The 21,882-nt window shown below is 44.1% G+C and overlaps 1 pseudogene; it reads right to left on the bottom strand.

Annotated features, from left to right (window-relative positions):
- The window catches only part of LOC141121846 (uncharacterized), a 35,392-nt pseudogene that overhangs the window by 3,793 nt on the left and 9,717 nt on the right, over positions 1-21,882 (bottom strand).

Here is a 21,882-nt window from a genome sequence, read left to right as displayed (position 1 = left end):
ATGGCACTCGGGAGGACGGCCATTCTCCTCTTCCTCTAAGGAGGTAACTCCTAAAGCCACAGAAATCTCTTTGACATGGAGGACTCCTCACAGCAGCAAGACAACCCCACAGCTTCTGATAGAGGTAAGAGAGCTATAGAATCACCTCTGAAAACACCATTAAGGCTATGTTATTATCCCTCCAGGCTGGTCTGCATTCTGAGCTATGCTCCTCAGTGTCCCACCTTACTCACAGAACAGATGGCATTGAAGACCGCACAGATCACCTAGAATAACAGTTAGGAGTGATCATAAAAGCACATGGAGGATGCTCATGAGGAACAGACGGACATGATCCATAAACTACAAATTAAAAGTTGCAGATTTAGAGGATCGCTCCTGCCGCAATAATTTAAAGATAAGAGGAATCCCTGAAGCTGTTAAACCACAAGAGCTCATACCTTACTTGCAGCAGCTTTTCCTAAAGCTTATCCCAGATCTCACACCTAGAGATTTACTAATGGATAGAGCACACAGGATCCCCAAACCAACACATCTGCCTGACACAGTCCCTAGAGAAGTTCTAACGAGGATCCATTTTTATCATATCAAAGAACGCCTACTGAGAGCAGCCAGATGCTCCCGCGCACTCTCCTATACGTGGGGATAGCCCTGTACCAGGACCTGTCTGCAGCAACCTCAAAATCGAGAAAAGAATATACCCCTATCACTGTGATTTTGAGAGAGCACAATATAGTTTACCGCTGGGGCTTCCCCACCAAATTGTTGATCACATATCAGAGCCAACAAATCACCATCACATCCCCTAAAAATGGCTACAAGATGCTCCATAACTGGGGCCTAACACCTTCATCATATACAAGTGGCCCAAGTAACAATGCAATCCGTAAATCCTGAGAGATATGCTCCATAGCAATTGCAAAACCTACCTGATGCTCTCATGACCACAAAGTCTTCCTACTCCCCCCTCAGACATGATGTCTAGTTCCTCATTACCCACTTGATCTGAGGCCCAGAATGTGGACCAAAATGTTATAACTTGTTCATCTGTTTGATCTTTTTCTGGTTATCACATGCCCTGGCACGAAGTGTGCTACTTACACAACCTACATTCACTGCAATTGTTTCTATTTTTTTGTGTTAACTACGACTGTTTGTTTAATCATAACCTACTGCTTATGATAATACTAACCTGAGTCCAGGTACCGTTCCCTACCCTCCCATGTACCTACAACTCGGTGGTACTCCTACCTCTTCATTTTGCATCCTTCGAACGATACTATCACTAATCAATATATCCATCCGTATTACCACTATCAATGCAAATGGCCTTAATAGCCCCTACAAAAAGGTCTAGAATGTGGAGAGAAGCCATCACTCAAAAAACAGACATACTTTGCGTTCAAGAAATGCACTTTATGCAAGACAAAGCTCCTTCATGTCAACACCACCTCTACCCCCATACTTACTTTACACATGCTACCAAAAAAATGAGGGGTGTCATGATTGCTCTACATAAATCTCTAGCTTTCTGTCACCTGGAAGCTGATTCCTATGGCAGATACCTAATCCTACATGCCCTCTTTCACAATATACAATATGTTATAGCCAACATATATGCTCCCAATTTTCATCAAAAATAATAATGAATAAGCTATCTCATTACCCAAAGGAATGCATCATTTTATGCAGAGATTTTAATGACGCGATTGATACCGCTCTTGACTCCTTTAACCAGCGCAGACAAAGATCCACAGGCCTTTCCACACTCACACAACTGGAAGATCTTTATGGTTCCTGGTGGTATTTACACAGGATGGAAAGGGACTATACCTTCTGCTCTGCCGCACAAAAATCATACTCCAGAATTGACCTTTTCCTGTTACAGAAAAGTATCCTGCAAACCATATCCCATGCAAATATAGGCTTAATTACATGGTTGGACCACACGCCGGTTACGATGAACATTTCGATCAACCGGTCCAATAAACTGTCCACCATCTGGCCATGAACACTTCCCTTTTATCCCAACCTCAGTGTCAGGAAAAGATCAAGCAGGAGTTGGAGATCTACTTTCTGTGCAATATGAACTCTGTATCAAATAACGTACAGCTTTGGAACTCCCATAAAGCCTTTATGAGAGGTTTTTTCATTAAGCTTGGGGCCTAAGAGAAACGTGTGCGAAACGAGAAATACAATCACTTCCTTGATCAGATATGCAAATTAGAAAAGACAAAACCTCCCCTATTGATGCAGATACCACCTGCTTACATACACTCAGAGAGGAGTTTTGCTCCTTCCTATTTGCCACCTTTGATCACCACATCAAATGACAAAGTCACATGGTGTACCTCTGGCAATAGACCAGGCGCTCTCCTAGCCAGACAAATGAAATGTAAAGCCGCCTCCTCCAAAGTCCCATACATGCTAACAACCCTGGGCCGTAGAGTGAGTAATCCCATAGTCATCGCTAACTGCTTTCGAGATTTCTACACATCCTTATACAACCTAAATACCGCCACAGATACCACTAATCCAGAAACCTTCCCTATCTCCCAGTTCCTCGACCCATTGCAACTGCCCTCACTTACGCCCGACCAACTAGCAGATCTTAATGCCCCGTTCTCTGCGCCAGAAATCTTAAAAGCGATCGGCTCACTACCCTTACTTAAAGCCCCAGGAGCTGATGGCTTTTGTAATGAGTACTTTAAAACATACGCAGACACTCTAACACCACACCTCTGTACTTCCTTTAATCACATTATGCAGACAGGCGACATCCCAAAAGAATCCTTAGAGGGCCTCATTGTCATGATTCCTAAACCGGGTAAACCTATTGACAACCCAGGCAATTATAGGCCTATCTCACTCCTAAACACTGATCTTAAAATCTATGCAAAGATCCTAGCCACCCGTATATCACGTCACATCCCTTTACTAATACATGCAGACCAGGTTGGATTTATTCCAAGGCGCCAAGCATCTGACGGCACTAGGAGAATCTTAGACCTCATACAATGGGTGGAATTTCACAAAACGCCTTCTCTGCTCCTCTCTTTGGATGCAGAGAAGGCGTTTGACAGAGTCCTTTGGTCCTACCTTAACTCAGTCCTCCAAAAATTTGGATTTGCAGGCAACATCAACACTGCAATACTAGCTTTGTATTCACACCCATCAGCAAGGGTTTGGAGGTCTGGTATGACCTCTGACCCTTTTACGATTTCCAATAGAAGAAGATAGGGATGCCCCCTCTCCCCAATAATATTTGCTCTAGTGATGGAACCCCTCTCCACAGCCATAAGAGCCCACCCAATGATCTCAGGATTACAAATTGGAGACTCTAACTACAAATTAGGACTCTACGCTGATTATGTCATTGTAGTTCTGACCAATCCTCTTCAGTCCCTACCAGCACTTGATGACCTGTTCATACAGTTTGGCCAGATATCCTTATACAAAATCAACTGCTCCAAATCAAATTTGATGGGAATATGCCTAGATCAAGGTACAAAAACAAATCTCACTCGTCTATCCCTGTTTCCACGGGCCCCAGCCTCAATGCTTACTTACCTAGGATACAGTTAACTGTCCCCTCCTGCAACACCCTCCATACAAATTATGAAGCACTTTTTAAGGAACTGCAGGATATCGGCACCTCCCTCCGAACCACCCGGGCTTCCTGGGATGGGAAGATAGCACTATCCAAAATGCTCCTCTTGCCTCACCTGCTATATATGTTTCAAACTCTCCCAGTACCGCTACTCTCTTCTCAACTGGATACGCTACAATGCACGATCAACAACAATATCTGGGATGGCAAATGCCCCAGAGTTAAACACTCCACCATGTGCACTGCAACAGCCAAAGCAGGAATGGGAGCTCCTAAACTCAAGAACTACTACAAAGCAGTTCTCCTAAACCAAACCCAGCATTTGTGGTCACCCTCATCTCACCCTCTGTGGGCGCAAATAGAATATTCCTCCCTTCGCTATCCCACCAAATCTCTGCTAGTGGCCATATGGCTACAACATGGACCAACGCCATCTTTCTTAAGCACAGTAAATGCAACCCTCAAAGTGTGGAGTTCAATTCATCATCAAAATAACAGTCTCTTGGAGAAAGCAATGGAATCTCTTCCTCTGGCTGTGCTGGAAATAATATGCTCTGATATGTCCCTAGCCTCCTGGATAACAGCGGGCATTACCAAAATTGGAAACATCCTACATGAAAGGAAGCTACGCCTCTTCCAACACCTACATGAAGATTACCACATTCCCAATAAGGACTTCTTCAAGTACCTAAGAGTGTGACATGCTCTGTCCTCTATCACAAAATCGGATCAACCCATCACGACCGACCTTATACAAATCTACGACCGCCCTGCATCACTCCTAAAGGAATCCTCTGTTTTCTAAAAAATGCTGGACTCTGCATAAATCCCAGAGAAGACTCGATCAATGAAAAAATGGGAAGATACCCTGGACTTTTCCACAGACCTAACATCTTGGCACCTCGCAACACACCTCACCTTGAAAGCCTCTAGATGCACATCGCACTGGGAAAAAGCTCAAAAAATACTCCACCATTGGTATTACACGCCAACAAAATTATCCCCCTGTTCGCTATGCCGTTCGCCTGCTTGTTGGAGAAATTGCGGAGGCACGGGGTCCACGGTACATGTCTGTTGGTCCTGCCTGCTGCTCCTTCCCTTCTGGCAATCTGTTCAAACACTCATCACCAATATCACCGGCAACTCAACAAAAATCACACCCCAACTGGCATTGCTAGGCTTGGGAATGGGAACATGGAATTCTTCTCATCATATCATCCTTACCCACATCCTAATTGCAGCTAGACATTCCATAACAAGGAACTGGAATATCATATCGCCACCTTCTTCTCAACTAGTCCCCCAACTCCTTAATCAACATCTACAGATGGAACTTATGTTCGCCATAGCAAACCTGACCCTGCCTAAATTGCAGAGCGAATGGGCCCCATGGCTCAGTTGCTTCATAGTTACATAGTTAGGTTGAAAAAAGACACAAGTCCATCCAGTTCAACCTTAAAAACAATAAATAAATAAAATTAAAAATATCGTACAATCCAATATACCCAATTTTATACCCTCAGTTGATCCAGAGGAAGACAAAAAACCCCAACAGAGCATGCTCCAATTTGCTACAGCAGGGGAAAAAACTCCTTCCTGATCCCCCAAGAGGCAATCGGATTTTCCCTGGATCAACTTTACCTATAAATGTTAGTACCCAGTTATATTATGTACATTTAGGAAAGTATCCAGGCCTTTCTTAAAGCAATCTACTGAGCTGGCCAGAACCACCTCTGGCGGGAGTCTATTCCACATTTTCACAGCTCTTATAGGGCGTACACACGGTCGGACTTTGTTCGGACATTCCGACAACAAAATCCTAGGATTTGTTGGCTCAAACTTGTTTTGCCTACACACGGTCGCACAAAGTTGTCGGAATTTCCGATCGCCAACCACGCGGTCACGTACACCACGTACGACGAGACTAGAAAAGGCCGGTTCAGAACCAAGCGCGGCACCCTTTGGGCTCCTTTTGCTAATCTCGTGTTAGTAAAAGTTTGGTGAGAGACGATTCGCGCTTTTTCAGACTCGTGGCTTTCAGATCGTTTTCTGCCGTTCAGTTTGTGCTTGTGGGTTTGTATCTGCTCTTCAGTGCGTGCAGTCAGTTCGTATCAGAGTTTTCTGTGTGATCTTGCCTGCTCGTTGCTGTTTTTCAGGTCGCTCTTCACAGGCCTTGCTGTTCTTCAGTGCGTTCTGTTACCTCATTCTGAGCAGCCGACCGTTTTCTAGCCATGTTTCGTATGCGTACTCCTCGTAGAGTTCGTGCTGTGCGGGGGCTTGGTGTTGGGGTCCTGACCTTGACACAAGTCCAGTCCATGAACAGGGTGGGGAGGAGTTCATGGACCAAGAATTGGTTGCTTCAGCGGGACCAGTTCTCTCATATGCCTTTGCTCCGTGAGATCCGTGAGAATAATCCTAATGATTTCAGGAACTTTCTCAGGATGACGGACCCCGTGTTTCACCGTTTGTTGGCTTCGCTGACCCCCTATATCAGCAGGCAGGATACCTGCATGAGGCAAGCCATCACTCCGGAGCAGAGGTTGGTCGCTACCTTGCGGTATTTGGCCACAGGGAGAAGTCTGCAGGACTTGAAGTTCTCGACAGGCATCTCCCCCCAGGCTCTGGGGATCATTATCCCAGAGACCTGTTCTGCCATCATACAGGTCCTGCAGAAGGAGTATATGAAGGTAAGATTTTTATCCTTTTATATCACATTTTATTGTCTTTAATGTTTGATAATATATTGTATTTCTTTCCTCGTTCCCTAATTACCATGCTTGTAATATGCTGTGAATGTCCCCTTTGTCCTCATGCATGCTGGATTTTTATGTCATTATTATTTTAGGTCCTTCATACATATTTGCCCTTCAATAACCTCCCCAGCATGGTGTCTCCTGGCCCTATATTCACCTCATGTAGTCACTTAACAATGTATTTTATCAGCTCCATAGTAGTGCTTTACCCCAAACACCCCCTAAAATGTTTGGTAATGTTATTTTTGATTTAAATTCAGGCAGAGTGCCAGAGGCTTTTTTTTGTGGTGTCCCCAAATAATTTTAGTAACCCTCCCTCCCCCAACTGCTAAGTCAGCTGATCCCAATTCTCTATGTATCCTCAATCATCTATCTGCTGACTGCCAAACCCATACACACTATACCCACCTCTTTACTGGTCAGATTTATGGCTGAATTACCCAAAGCATGTAGTGCAAGGGCCTGCCTGTATACTTTACAATGGTACTGTTTAAAGTTTTTGTATCCTATTATTATCTTGATAGGTAATAGCAGAATGTCCAAATGTCCTCAAATGTGTACAATGTGTATTTATATCTTTGTATTATGACACTTCTTACCTGTCCAGTGGGCTGCCAATAGTGTAACTAAGGAGGGGCTGTTCCAAGTAATACCCATTATTTAGGCATTCATCTCTCAATGAAGTGAAGAGGGTTACCTGTCCAAGATTTCCACACACCCCATAATGTTAGAAATGGCCCATGAGAGGGGGGGGAGGGGGAATATGATAGGTGTACCTTATACTTTGGCCTTGTTAAATTCCCCTAATAAATGCTATCTGGAGGTTGCCCCATAATGTTTGTGTCTAATCTGCTTGCCATGTTTCAGAGTAAAAATAGTAATGTTTATTGTTTTTTCCTCAACAGTTTCCTTCCACGCCACAGGAATGGCAGACTGTGGCCTCCCACTTTGCCCAGCGGTGGGACTTTCCTAACTGCGGAGGGGCAATTGATGGTAAACACGTCCACATCATCCCACCACCCAACTCGGGGTCGTACTATTATAATTACAAGGGGTTTAATAGTATAGTGATGTTGGCGGTGGTGTCGGCTAATTACAACTTCTTGTATGTGGACGTGGGGAAGAATGGCCGGATGTCCGATGGTGGAGTCATCGCCCAGACGGAGTTCTACAGGCGTCTCCAGAATGGCAGCTTGGACTTGCCAGCTCCAGAGGACAATGTTGAAGGACTCCCATTTGTGTTCGTTGCTGATGAAGCATTTGCGCTGGGGGACCACCAGATGCGGCCATTCCCGATGAGGACCCTCACCCCGGAACAGAGGGTTTTTAATTACCGGCTGGCCAGAGCCCGAAGAGTGGTGGAAAACACATTTGGAATCCTAGCCAGCCGGTTCCGCCTATTTCTGACACCTATCCATATGGCGGAGTATAAACTGAACCATATAATACTTGCGTGCTGTGTTCTCCATAACTTTTTACGGAAACATTCGGCCAACTATGCTGGCTCAGTTGGGCCTGAGGCCGGAATCCTACATCAAACCACACTGACGGCGCTTGAAAGTGGCCGTCCTGGCTTGCCCTCCCTGAGTGTCCGTGATGTCCGGTTACGCTACCTGGAGTTCTTTGCGGGTAGGGGGGCTATCAATATGCCAGACAATATGTGAAGCCTTTTTAAAATAAAAAAAAAAAAAGAAAATCTTTGTGGACATTTACTGCTTGTGTTTGTTTTAGCTGACCCTGACAGAAATGTTTTGAGTGCAGAAAATGTGATTGTGTAACCTTATACAAAGCACTGTTGGCTGTTATTTCCTAAATGCAAAAACACATTTCACTACAAGTGCACTTGCAACTGCACTGAAACTGCACTTGTAGTGCAAAGAGGATTTGCCCTTAGGAAATAACCCCCACTTTTGCATAAAACAGCTATTACATCACCCCAAAAGTGTTGTAGTGTTGAGACAATAATCCACACATTCTTGAGTAAGCCACTTTTTTATACCTGCACAATCACATGTGCATTTACCAAAGGTTTTTAAAACAAACCAACATGTTTGTTGTATAACAATTTTTGCAGTAGCATTAGCAAAATTCGAAATGTCCATTTCAGATAAAACAGGCCTGTGTAAAACCAACAAGAAAGCCAAAAAACTTGAACTTACAAAGTTCACATTAGGTAAAACCTGAAGGCTATATCAGACATCAGTATTTAGGAACTGGGTTTGATATAGCGTTCAGATGGGGGCAGATAGCACATGTTGGCACACTGTGCGCATCCTCCAAATTTGGCTTTTCAAAACATTGCAAAAAAATTTTAAAGATTGAACCACAATACAAAAAGTGATTTTGTGGGGTTTTAAATTCGCCCCAAAACATCAATGATGTTATTATTTTTTTTAATAACATCATGGATTTTTTGCTGGATGTTTTGCAGTTCGGCATTACACCCCATGATCTCCCCGATCAGGATCTGGGCACTTTCTGAAGTAAAGCGTTCTCTATCCCTCACATCACGATCACCTAAAAAGAGATAAAGAAAAAAAAAACAGGTCTCAAAAATCTGCCACCATCCATCTCTTTTACCTGAGCCTGTGGTCGCAGACACTCACCTGTTGTGGTGCCAATCTCCACCACATCTTCTTCTTCCTCCTGCTCAGCTTTGGTTTGGGGTATTTCACCTTCTTCCAGAGGTGGGGGGTCTCTGGTCTCCTCGGATGAGGGGTGTCCTCCGAGTCTTTTCTCCCCTATGTAAAACAAAAATGGTATAATTAGCACACAGATATTTGATGGCAGAACTAGAAATAGGAAACATTGCTTGGAAGTGGGGTACAATTGTCTATTTTAGCCGAGTTCCAAGATGTATTTTTTTTATTGCCCTTTGTCAAGCTGCAATACTTTACCGGTTTAGTACAAGCTTCACAGATGTAGCCCCCCCTATAGTATACACTGGAGCACCTGTGTGGCCCCCTAATAAAAATGGTGTTCTTGTGTCCCACACTAGTGCTCCAGTGTCCAGATGTGAAAACAGCTGCTCAGTGTCCTCTCCTTACACACAATCTAGTTTGCATTTCATTCTAGTAACAAACCCATCTACACAAACAAATATTTGGCATCCAAGTAGGCCCAAAAAAAATGTGGGAAAATGCATATGGCCTAAACAATGGTGTTCTAGAGGCCGAAAGAAAAATGTTTGATACGAACGAATAATGGGCCCATGAACATTAAAGTTGCCCTTTTCAACGTTACAATTAATAAAAGCATATGGAGCAGCACGAACGTAATAAAGACAGAAAGAATAGGAACACAGCATATCTACTTACTTTTTTGCAGCACTCTCTGGATCTTTCGGTACTGCTCTGGCTCTCTCAACTTCAGGTCCGACCACCGCTTCCTGAGCTGATCTTTCGATCTTCGTACCCCGAAATTCCTGTGAAGGCTTTTGACCACTTTCGCCATGATCTTTGGTTTTCTGATGTTGGGGTTGGGGTAAGGCCCATACTTTCCGTCATAGTCGGACTTCTTCATGATGTTGACCATCTCCAACATCTCCCCAAAGGACATATTTGTGGCCTTAAAACGTCTCCTTCTGGATCGGGACGTGTCCGGATCCGGGCTTTCCTCCTCCTCCTCCTCCTCCTCGTTGCTAGAATTAGCATGCACCTGCTGTAACTCCGCCATGTGCTCTTCACCCACTGCGCCAAACGAAAAGGGGCGGGGAATAGACTAGAAAGAACGTCAGGGGCGGGCGGAGTTACACGCATGCGCAGTGTGTATAAAGCGTAACACGCGTGCATATTACGTACGATCTGTGAGCGGAGGAAGGAGCATTGGACGCACCGATCGTAAGAACGAAGGTAAGAGACAAACTTGTGCCTATACTGCTTCTAGATTGAGGCCTATATTGTAACAAGATTAGGAGAGTTTTGTCTGACATTAGGCTTTGTCTTGTGTTGTGTCTTGCAGTGAACATGGATATGCTACTCAAAGATAATGACTTCATGTCAGTATTCCTAGAGATGCTAAGGGAGCTGCCCTGTCTGTGGGAGATTAAACACCCCCATTTCAAGAACCAAGCAAAGAGGAAGGCAGCACTGGTGCAATTGTGTGAAATTGTGAAGCAGGTGATCCCCACGGCAGACATCACCTATTTAAAGATATTAATTGGTTGCCTGAGGAGCACATATCTGAGGGAGACCAAGAAGGTCCTGGATTCACAGAGATCCGGAGCAGCAGGTGACATCTATGTCCCCAGGATGTTGTACTACGACAGGCTGCATTTTCTGGCAGGCCAGACTGAACCCAGGCCATCCCTCTCCAGTCTTCCTTCCATGCTTCCTTCCCCCCCGGCTGAGGCTTCTGATGCCCAACCTGGGCCTTCCAGGCCACATGTGGAGGAGCCCAGATTGAGCCAGGTATAGCATTCCTCTAAATATTTCTGCTTGTCCAATCAATGATGTTAACTAGATGTTAGTTGGGAGTACTAATTTAGGATTGGGATTGATGAAGCAAAACATTACAACCATGTCCCTTTTTCATACACAGGGAAGTCTCAGCCAGGAGGTGGCCGGGCCGAGCCGGCTGGCTGATCTGCAGGTCCCTCCACTCCCCCTGGAAAGAGAAAGTGGCAGTAGGAGGAGTGCCCTAGAGGAGGCTGCTATAGGATTCTTTTGGAGGGCTACAGAGGTCCTGGGAGCACCCCATACCATGGAGGAGAACATTGCTGCCTTCATTGCATATAAAATGCAGAGGATGGAGGAGGGCCAACAAGTCATGTGTGAGGCCCTCATATTGGAGGCTCTTGAGAAAGGTATGAGGGGCCAAATGACACCTCAGACACACCTTTGGGATGGTCCTCCTCCTCCTCCTGCAGGTCCTCCTCCTCCTCCCTCTCCTCCAGGTCCCCCCAGTCCTCCTCCAGGTCCTCCCAGTCCTCCTCCAGGTCCTACTCCTCCTCCTGCCACATCTCCAACTGCACAGCCACAGCCCGGAAGGAAGCGTGGAAGGAAGACCAGACAGTGATTGCCCTGGGTTCAGTCTGGTCGGCCAAAAGATGCAGCCTCTTGTGGTACCACAGCCTGGGGACACAGATGTCATCTGCTGCTATCCGGATATCTGCGAATTCTGGACCAGACTGCCCTCCCTTACATATGGACTCCTCAGGCCACCAATTTTGATGTTGAAGAATTGATGTCTGCCATGGGGGTCCCAGGCTTCGCTAATTTCTCATGTTGATCCAGTGTTGCCTCCCTCTTTGTTTGGTTCTGATCCCTTAATAAAGGAATTTTTGTTTTGAATTATACTCTCCTATGTGTTTTACTTCAAAAAGGACAGTTTGTTTGTGAGGATTCAGGTACAGTTCAAATATACAATGTGAAATGAACAAGGGACACCAACACCAAACAATCTCCTTGACATTAAATAATAAAAGATATCAATGGTGTTGGGGTAACTTGACACACAAAACACACCCAAAAATATTCTGGAGTAAAAATAAAAATAACATTGAACAAAGATCAGCCTTGGAAAAAATCCAAACATTAAAAAAAAAAAAAGGCTGAAAATCCAAAAAAAAAAAAAAAAAATAATATAAAACTGTCAGATGTGACAACTAATAACAATATATTCAGGGAATCCCACTAAAAAAACACAAATAAAAGTTTGTGAGAAGTGTGTGTGAATATGAGCATCCAAACTACTTAATTCTTGTCACATTATAAAGAAGAAGAGAGTGCGCTGTATTAAACAATTTTTAACATTGCAGCGTGACGAAAGTGCTGTATCCATTGCGAACGCTAAGTTTACCAGAACGAGCTGTCCCGTCTCGGAATTTCTTCTGAGCATGCGTGGCACTTTGTGCGTCGGAACAGGCCACACACGGTCGGAATTGACGCGATCGGATTTTGTTGTCGGAAAATTTTATCTCCTGCTGTCCAACTTTGTGTGTCGGAAAATCCGATGGAAAATGTCCGATGGAGCCCACACACGGTCGGAATTTCCGACAACACGCTCCGATCGGACATTTTCCATCGGAAAATCCGACCGTGTGTACGGGGCATTACTGTGAAGAAACCTTTGCATATTTGGAGATTAAATCTCTTTTCCTCTAGACTTAAAGAGTGCCCCCGTGTCCTCTGGGTTGACAGTAAAGAGAATAACTCAACACCAAGTTCACTATATGGACCCCTTATATATTTGAACATGTTGATCATATCCCCCCTTATTCTCCTCTTCTCAAGAGTGAATAAATTCAGTTCCTCTAATCTTTCCTCATAGCTGAGCTCCTCCATGCCTCTTATCAGTTTGGTTGCACTTCTCTGCACTTTCTCCAGTTCCCCGATATCCTTTTTGAGAACTGGTGACCAAAACTGAACTGCATATTCCAGGTGAGGTCTTACTAATGATTTGAACAGGGACAAAATGATATCTTTCTCTCCAGAGTCCATACCTCTCTTAATACAAGAAAGGATTTTGCTCGCTTTGGAAACCGCAGCTTGGCATTCCATGCTATTATTGAGCTTATGATCTACCAAAACCCCCAGATCCTTCTCCACCATGGATTCCCCAGTTGTACTCCCCCTAGTATGTATGATGTATGCATATTCTTAGCCCCCAAGTGCATAACTTTACATTTATCAACATTAAACCTCCTCTGCCACATAGTTGCCCAACTAGACAGTGCATTGAGGTCAGCTTATCTGCCACATCTGCCACACCTCATCTGCCACATAGTCGCCCAATTAGACAGAGCATTGAGGTCAGCTTGTAAATTGGAGACATCCTGTAAGGACGTTATTCCACTGCATAGCTTGGTGTCATCTGCAAAGACAGAAATGTTACTTTCGATCCCAGACCCAATATCATTTATAAAGGTATTAAAAAGTAAGGGTCACGGTGGCAGGAGGCGGAGCCTAGCAGAGCAGACATGCATTGTTAGAGCTCCACACCGCTGAGGAGAGAAGAGAAGGACAAAGCGGAGCCTGCAGGCTCAAAAGGTATCCATTTGAACCTTTTTGCCCCAGGGAACAAACTGTGAAAGTTTGGGCAGGAAATATGGTACTGGGAGGAAACCGTGGCAGAAATAAAAATCACCTCACAAAGAGCTCACAGGCACTCACTGCAGCTGAAGCAGCTCCAGTCACCTCACAAGATACAGCATCAGGGCGCTCTCACAGACAGAAAATGTCACAGCAAGACTCTCCATTTGAGTCAGATACAGAACAAATCCTCTCACAAACTTCTCCACAAGCCTCCTCAGTATCCCCAGTAATATTATTACAATTTGAAAAGATGCTTCATAAGGCTTTAAAACAAACCTCAGACCAAATAACAAACAGCCTAACCAAAGAAATAAGAGAGCTGGGAAACCGCACCGCAGCCTTAGAAATAAAAATGGATGAAATTGAAATTACAACCCAAGAAAATATAACAGAATTGGAACAATTAAAAAAAGAGAATTTAATACTTCAAACTAAGCTCGAAGATTACGAAAATAGAGCCAGACGTTCAAACTTGCGCATAAGGGGAATACCTGAAACTGTGACAGACCTGCAATCTACTATTACTGCTCTATTACAAGAACTAAAGCCAGATATCCCTATTGAACGTTTAGAACTGGACAGAGTACACAGAGCCCTCACAGCCAAAAAGAAAGATGGACCCCCACGTGATATAATCACAAAATTTCATTATTACAGAACAAAAGAACAAATACTAATTGCTGCAAGAGAAAAAAAGGAACTTAATTTTCAAGGACACAATTATCAAATTTTTGCTGACCTATCCCAACTTACTATTACTAAAAGACGATCCATGAAACCCCAACTAATGGAACTGCAACGCCACAACATTATGTATCAATGGGGCTTCCCCTTTTCAGTCAGATTTAACTACCAAGGTACAATTTACAGAAGCAGATCAGCAGATGAACTACAACAAACCCTTTTAAAATTAAATCTGACAGAACCCACAAGCAGCAACACTCCCACACACAGAAGAATGGCGTCATCTTCACCTTCAGGCAGCACCCAGAAAATTTCAGAACAAAATGGGAATCATCATTCTCACAAAAGAGGCCGTTATGCCACATCATCCATGGACCAAGAAGATTCAATGGACTGACATCCTAATTCCTGATATCTCTTCATTTATTATACTAAGAGATGGTTCTCTATAAAAAACCTATATTTATAACTGAATGTAACTGCATTCTGATAGTCACACACTGTGTGGTATCATGTTACATTCCAGTTATATTTCTTATTACTTCTGATTCATATAGCCTTAGAATATATAAGTGAAATAAGGAAATTCTTGTTCAGTTATATATTATCAAGTAATAACAATAGATTTATTACCTTTTAGGACAAATATATTCAATAATCCAGAAGTAATGGAAGCTTTTTCTTTCTTTTCTTAAAACAAATATATTATTACCTAACTAGTTCCTAGAATTATGTTTTTGTTTATTCTAATCTGAAGCAATACAACCTCTATTTTATGAGTTAACATATCTAAACAGTTACATATGAATAAAATATGTAATTGTTTACTCTAAAAGGGTTAAAATCCCAAAATAATTCAAACTATCTTCATCAATACCAAAGTTATTAACAGTACCTTTCTAACTGAATTATTTAGCCACTATATTCTGCACTCCAATTAATGAAACATCATTTTGATGTCTTTTGACATAGCAGCACTTCTCTCCTGTAAGCGGAAGATCCGTGTACCCCCATTAGCCCTCCTCATTCTCCCAACCATATTATGTGGGAGTGTGACGAAGGCACTTATTCCCCTGAGAGAGATATTTATTCTCTTTCACGGGTAAATTGTGATTACTTGCAAAAAATAATTTATACAATGTATCATCTAATCTCATATGTTTTTTGTTTACTCTTTACTCCAGAATTCACTGGTTTCTTTTCTATCTATTCATCTCTTCAGTCCACACAGGTTGATCTGCGCAGTCAGCTCTGCATAACAAAAAGTAAGTCAAAACTATTTGATCTATTGCCATGGCACCACTGAATATACTTTCCCTGAATGTTCAGGGAATAAATGTCCCTCAAAAAAGGACCAAAGCCTTCCGTACTTTCCATAACAAGAAGGCTCACATAGTATGCCTCCAAGAAACACACTTCACCAAAGATTCTACTCCAAAATATATTTCTCCTTTTTATCAACAAATTTACACGGCTTCTGCCTGTACCAAGCAAAGGGGAACTCTAATTGCATTTCACCGATCCACACCATTCACCTTATCATCAGAAATTAAAGACCCAGAAGGTAGATACCTGATACTCATGGGTTATATAATGGATACAGCAATCACGGTGATTTCCTACTACGCTCCTAACAAACAACCTACACCATTCCTCTCACATATATTACAAGTGATTAATACACACAAAATAGGAACAGTGATAATGTGTGGGGATTCGAACCAGGTCCTCCTCCCATTTCTAGATAAATCACCTTTTACACCATCCAAAATAACCTCTAGATTACCTTTTTCTCAACTTCTTTCCAAATACAATCTGGTAGATTCATGGAGAGAAAGTAACCCAATGAAAAAGAAATTCACTTATTTCTCGCACCCTCATCAAACCTTCACCAGAATAGATCATATTTTTCTAACAATAGGAATGATACCAGAAATTATTGCATCAGATATAATTCCGATTCCGTGGTCTGACCATAATGCAGTATACACTACTATAGCCTCAGCCATACCAAAAGCGCATGACCCAACGTGGTACTTACCGGACATAATGCTCAAACACCCACTACATCAGATGGCCATTGAACAAGCTTTAAAAGAATACATATCAATTAATAATACAACAGACATCTCCCCAATAACACTGTGGGAAGCTCATAAGCCTGTCTTGCGTGGTACAATACAAAGACAAATGGCACTATTTAAACGGGAACGCAAAAATCTAGCAAAAAAACTAGAACTCAATTTTAATGCAGCCTACATATCATTTCAAGATAATCCATCTCAGAGTACAAAATCTCATCTGGAAAAATCTAGATTGGAATACGATCTATTTCTCACTGAGTCAGTTGATAAATCCCTCAAACGCTCCAAACACAATTTCTACATGAATACAAACAAACCAGGTACATATTTGGCTCGGGCATTAAATTCAACTAACAAATCTTTCAAACCAATACGTTTGAAATTATCAAAAAATGTTTACACTTGTAATCCAGTTAAAATAGTCCATAAATTTCACTCACATCTCGCAACTTTATACAAGACAAACAAAGAATTTAATCCTACAGAGGCTGAATCCTTCTTCTCAAAAATAACCTTACCTGAGTTATCTCAGAATCAAAAAAGCAGTTTGGATGAGCCTATAACTATAGATGAAGTTGCTAACGCCATAAAAGACCTAAAACTTAACAAAAGACCAGGCCCAGACGGCTACTCGGCTTTATACTATAAAACATTCTCAGAAATACTCTCTCCCATTCTCACTGAAACTTTTAACAAACTTCTAGATGGACATTCTTTTCGGCAAGAAACACTAATGGCAATTGTTTGTATGATCCCAAAACCCCTTTCTGATGATACTTCCTGTGTGAATTATCGGCCTATCTCTCTGTTAAACCTCGATATTAAATTATTAGCAAAAATAATAGCAAAACGCCTCAATAGCATTATAGGAAAATTAATACATAGAGATCAAGTAGGCTTCATGCCAAATAGACAGGCAGGCGATAATATACGCAGGGCAGTGTTATTGGCACATATTGCTAAAAAACGGAAAATCCCTTTATGTTTTCTATCTCTCGATATTAAGAGGGCATTTGACACAGTATCCTGGCAATATATGCAATATTCATTACAAAAATGGGGTTTTGGACCCCACTTTTTAACATGGATCAAAGCATTGTATAATAAACCCAAAGCCTATATAAAATATGCTGGATACAAATCTGAAGCCTTTAATATCGAAAGAGGTACCCGACAGGGTTGCCCATTATCTCCCTTATTATTTGCCCTTATACTCGAACCCATGGCCCAATACATCAGAACAAACCAAACTATAACTGGCATTGAAGTAGGAGGTATTACACACAAATTATGTATATTTGCAGACGATATATTACTTTTTCTATCATTACCACAGGTCTCTGGTCCTAACTTAATACCAGCTCTTGATGGATTTGCAGCCCTATCCGGCCTTATGATTAATCCTAAGAAATGCCTAGTGCTTAATATTTCACTCACAAACATGTAATTGATCCCGGCTAGGGCTGCACTCCCATTCACATGGGCAGAAAAATCAATCCCATATCTTGGAATTCATTTAACAGCATCTCATTCTGACTTATTCTCAACCAATTATCCTCCTGTATAGGGATGAGCCGAACACCCCCCCGGTTCGGTTCGCACCAGAACCCGCGAACGGACCGAAAGTTCGCACGAACGTTAGAACCCCATTGACGTCTATGGGACTCGAACGTTCGAAATCAAAAGTGCTCATTTTAAAGGCTAATTTGCATGGTATTGTCCTAAAAAGGGTTTGGGGACCCGGGTCCTACCCCAGGGGACATGTATCAATGCAAAAAAAACTTTTAAAAACGGCCGTTTTTTCGGGAGCAGTGATTTTAATGATGCTTAAAGTAAAAAAAAAAAGTGAAATATTCCTTTAAATATCGTACCTGGGGGGTGTCTATAGTATGCCTGTAAAGTGACGCGTGTTTCCCATGTTTAGAACAGTCCCTGCACCAAATGTCATTTTTAAAGGAAAAAATCTCATTTAAAACTGCTTGCGGGTTTAATGTCATGTCGGGTCATGGCAATATGGATGAAAATCAGTGAGACAAACGGCATGGGTACCCCCCAGTCCATTACCAGGCCCTTTGGGTCTTGTATGGATATTAAGGGGAACCCCGCACCCAAATTAAAATAAGGAAAGGTGTGGGGCCACCAGGCCCTATATACTCTGAACAGCAGTATACAGGCGGTGCAAACAAGACAGGGACTGTAGGTTTGTTGTTAAGTAGAATCTGTTTGTAATTTTGAACATTTTTAACGTGTTTAGCTCCAGCCAAAAAATCTTTTCTAAGCTTTTTGGAAAACATAGGGAAGGGTTATCACCCCTGTGACATTTGTTTTGCTGTCTTTCCTCCTCTTCAGAAGATTTCACCTCACTTTTTTGTCCCAATGAAAAATGTTTTTTGAAAATTTGGGTTTTTTTGTGGAACAAGGATTGGAAAGCATCAGTGGAAAGGAGAAATTGTTTTCCCATATTAACTCTTACAGGAGAGAATTTCCCTTCCTAGGGGTAGATTTCATCTCACTTCCTGTTGTCTCCTTCCGTTTGCAAGTAGGAGTCGTTTGTAAGTTAGATGTTTGAAAGTAGGGTCCTGCCCTATATACTCAGCAGAAATTTGGGCCTTAGGTGTTGCTGTGGCCACAACACTGTAAGCCCTCACAGGGCCCTGCTGTGAAATATTAGATCAAGAATTGTAATTACATGCCCCTGTTGAACAGGAGCTGAAAAATTAGGCCTTAGGCACTGGTGCTGGTGCCACAACACTGCAACCCCTCACAGACACTCTAGTTGGAATGCAGGAACGAGCCCTGCTGCAAATTATTGCTTCAAAAATTGTAATTACACGCCCCTGTTAGACAGGGGCAGAAAAATTGGGCCTTAGGCACTGGTGCTGGTGCCACAACACTGCAACCCCTCACAGACACTCTAGTTGGAACGCAGGAACGAGCCCTGCTGCAAAGTATTGCATCAAAAATTGTAATTACACGCCCCTGTTAGACAGGGGCAGAAAAATTGGGCCTTAGGCACTGGTGCTGGTGCCACAACACTGCAACCCCTCACAGACACTCTAGTTGGAACGCAGGAACGAGCCCTGCTGCAAAGTATTGCATCAAAAATTGTAATTACACGCCCCTGTTAGACAGGGGCAGAAAAATTGGGCCCTAGGCACTGGTGCCGGTGCCACAACACTGCAACCCCTCACAGACACTCTAGTTGGAATGCAGGAACGAGCCCTGCTGCAAAGTATTACATCAAAAATTGTAATTACACGCCCCTGTTAAACAGGGGCTGAAAAATTGTGCCTTAGGCACTGGTGGTGGCGCCCAGAACCAAAAATGTTCTTTCAAGCTATCAGCGTGATGATTGAGGAGGAAGAGGATAATTACTCAGGGATAGTCACTCAGCATCAGCATAGGCAGTCTTTGAAGGGATCTGAGATTTCAAAAAAAATTATTCGGTTACATCAGCATCAGGTGCTTGGTAGCTGGTGGTGATCCAAGACTCATTCATTTTTATGAAGGTCAGCCGATCGACCGAGTCGGTGGACAGACGCACCCTGTGATCGGTTACCACGCCTCCAGCAGCACTGAATGTGCGTTCCGAAAGAACGCTGGATGCAGGACAGGCCAGTAGCTCAATTGCATACTGTGCAAGCTCTGGCCAGTGATCCATCCTCAAGACCCAGTAACCCAGAGGATTTTCGGTGGGAAAGGTGTCCAAGTCTGATCTTGCCCCTAGGTATTCCTGCACCATGTAAAACAGACGCTGGCGATGGTTGCTGGAACCGATCATACCTTGGGGCTGCGGACCAAAAAATTGTCTGAACGCATCGGTCAGACGGCCACCTTCTCCACCGCTCCTTCTTTGACTGACCGAAGCCTCAGCAACACGTTGTCCAGAAACAGGAGTTTGTAACCTCCCAGTCTCTGGGAACGCGTTGCACAGACCTTTCTGCAAGGCCTCCCGAAGATGTTTCATCCTCTGCTCCCTCTGCGATGGCAAGATAAGGTCCGCAACCTTACCCTTGTAACGTGGATCAAGGAGGGTTGCCAGCCAGTATTGGTCCTTCTCCTTGATACCAGGAATACGAGGATCCTTACGCAGGCTTTGCAGGATCAGGGAGGCCATGCAGCGTAGGTTTGCTGAGGCATTCGGTCCGGAGTCCTCTGGGTCACTAAGAACGACATGGTCCGCAGCCACCTCCTCCCAGCCACGTACAAGTCCATGTGTTTCTTGGGACTGATCCCTTAAAGACTGCTGCTGATGCTGAGTGCCAGGCTCCACCTCCATACTGACACAATCTTCCTCCTCCTCCTCTTCCTCCTCGTCCTCTTCCTGTGTGATCGGCGGGCACGCAGGAACACTGTCTGGATAAAGGGGGCCTTGAGAGCTAAGGAAGTCCTCCTCTTCCTGCCTCTGTTCTGCCTCAAGTGCCCTGTCCATTATTCCACGCAGCGTGTGCTCCAACAGGTGGACAAGGGGGACAGTGTCACTGATGCATGCACTGTCACTGCTCACCATCCTCGTGGCCTCCTCGAATGGTGACAGGACAGTGCATGCATCCCTGATCATGGCCCATTGGCGTGGGGAAAAAAAACCAAGCTCCCCTGACCCTGTCCTGGTGCCATAGTCGCACAGGTACTCATTGATGGCCCTCTGCTGCGTGTGCAGCCGCTGCAGCATGGCCAACGTTGAGTTCCACCTGGTGGGCATGTCACAGATTAGGCGGTTCTTGGGCAGGTTAAACTCCTTTTGGAGGTCCGTCAGCCGAGCACTGGCATTATATGACCGGCGGAAATGCACACAGACTTTCCTGGCCTGCCTCAGGACATCCTGTAAGCCCGGGTACCTGCCCAAGAACCGCTGCACCACCAAGTTAAGGACGTGAGCCAAACAGGGCACATGGGTCATTTGTCCCTGTCGGAGGGCAGAGAGGAGGTTGGTGCCATTGTCGCAAACCACCATTCCTGCCTTAAGTTGGCGTGGCGTCAACCACCTCTGAACCTGCCCCTGCAGAGCTGACAGAACCTCTGCCCCAGTGTGGCTCCTGTCCCCCAAGCACACCAGCTCAAGCACCGCATGGCATCTTTTGGCCTGCGTACTTGCGTAGCCCCTTGAACGCCTACGGAGCACCGCTGGTTCCGAGGAAGAGGCCATGGAGGAAGAAGAAGAGGAGGGGGTGGAGGAGAGAGGTGTGTCACAATCAGCATTTTGGAGGCGTGGTGGCGGAACAACCTCCAACACTACTGCACCTTGTCCTGCATCCTTCCCAGCTGCCAGCAGAGTCACCCAATGCGCCGTGAAACTTAGGTAACGTCCCTGTCCATGCCTGCTGGACCATGAGTCAGCGGTAATATGCACCTTACCGCTGACCGCCCTGTCCAGCGAGGCATGGACATTGCCTTCCACATGCCGGTAGAGAGCCGGAATCGCCTTCCGTGAGAAAAAGTGGCGTTTGGGTACCTGCCACTGAGGAACCGCACATTCCACAAACTCACGGAAGGGGGCAGAGTCTACCAACTGAAAAGGCAGCAGTTGAAGTGCTAGCAATTTTCCCAAGCTAGCATTCAACCGCTGGGCATGTGGATGGCTGGGAGCAAACTTCTTTCGGCGGTGCAGCAGCTGGGGCAGGGAAATTTGCCTGGTACAATCTGACGTCGGTGTACCAAAAGCAGATTGCCCACAAGTACTTGGCTGTGACACACCTAATTCTACACCTTCATTCCTC

Source organism: Aquarana catesbeiana, unplaced genomic scaffold, assembly GCF_042186555.1.
Source record: "Aquarana catesbeiana isolate 2022-GZ unplaced genomic scaffold, ASM4218655v1 unanchor233, whole genome shotgun sequence".
NCBI classification, from domain to species: domain Eukaryota; kingdom Metazoa; phylum Chordata; class Amphibia; order Anura; family Ranidae; genus Aquarana; species Aquarana catesbeiana.
Note: the sequence above shows the minus strand (reverse complement) of the source record. Positions and strands in the feature narration are given on the sequence as shown.